The following is a 1,203-nucleotide window of genomic DNA, read 5'->3' as shown; positions in this document are numbered from 1 at the left end:
GTGAAGTGATAAGAGACGAACTCCGCTAGGGCTTATTTACACAAGCAATAGAGTGAACAGTTGAAGTAATCCTTAAAATCTGGGGCTTAATTATGACTAGGGGTCTTTCGCCTGGACCAAAGTGTTAGATATATGTTAAGGAATAGAGTTAATCACTTGGAGTCCCTAGAGCTTTAAGCAACTTTACACAGTGTGAGGTGTTGAGACTGAGTGATTTCTCCTCCGGGGTATAGTGTAGGGTTAGTCATGGTTGACCTTAGGTTTGAGACCGTGTATTTTAGGATTTCCATTACTCATTAATTATCAATTAGTAGACATAATAGTTGGTTTTACACTTGAAGCAATAGTCCTAGATGGAGCAATGTCTAGGCATCCTACTTTCTATCGATGCCTTTCCTCTCATTTTTAATAGCGTCTCCCATTCTTGTTTTGTTTATTTCTTATCATATTAATATTATTCACACCGCTATCGATCCCTCTTACAATGCCCCTTGCGTATGTACCGCAAGTGCACGGGTTTATCGAAGTAATAAAATCCCAGGTGAGTGGGTATCGTATCCATAGGGAGTATTGTGCAGACACCGATCATGGCTCAGAATTTTACATCAAGACAAGCTTCATCCCGATGTTATAGCAGTCAGTACAGTTGAATGGTTTGGCCGATGAGGATCCAAACAATCACATTGAGAACTGCTTGGAAGTGTGCGACATGCTCAAGATTAATGGTGTTACGGATGATGCTATCAAGTTGACAGCCTTCCCATTTTCCTTGAAAGGAAGAGCAAAGCAATGGCTACATTCATTACCTAGAGCATAGATCACTACTTGGGAGGAGATGGTAAAAGCTTTCCTTACCCGATATTTACCTCCAGAAAAATCTGTGAATCTTAGGAATGAAATATCATCTTTTGTGCAAATGGAATTGGAGTTGCTTTTTGAGACATGGGACAGGTTCAAGGAGCTCCGGCAAAAATGTCCTTAACATGGGTTCCCCGAGTGGATGATCATTCAAACTTTCTATAATGGGTTGATTCCAAGCACAAGACAGTTACTTGATGCTTGATAAGTGTCTAAATGTAGATGTTTTCATCTATATATCATATTCACTTTGCATGTATTTTGTGAGGTTTGATGCCCGTTTTGCACTTAATCGTCTACGATTTGCTTTGTAGGGCATAAGGAAGTCATGGAGAACAAGAAGAT

General features: G+C 39.9%; 1 non-coding gene across 1 annotated transcript; it reads right to left on the bottom strand.

The window, feature by feature from the left end:
- Positions 1 to 883: 883 nt before the first annotated feature.
- On the bottom strand, positions 884 to 990 carry LOC120252135. The gene has a single exon (XR_005533681.1). It is a non-coding gene; the product is annotated as a small nucleolar RNA R71 (small nucleolar RNA).
- Between the last annotated feature and the right edge of the window lie 213 nt (positions 991 to 1,203).

The sequence above is a fragment of the Dioscorea cayenensis genome, chromosome 20, assembly GCF_009730915.1.
Source record: "Dioscorea cayenensis subsp. rotundata cultivar TDr96_F1 chromosome 20, TDr96_F1_v2_PseudoChromosome.rev07_lg8_w22 25.fasta, whole genome shotgun sequence".
NCBI classification, from domain to species: Eukaryota; Viridiplantae; Streptophyta; class Magnoliopsida; order Dioscoreales; family Dioscoreaceae; genus Dioscorea; species Dioscorea cayenensis.
The sequence above is the reverse complement of the archived record's forward strand: the minus strand, read 5'-3'. Positions and strand labels throughout refer to the sequence as shown.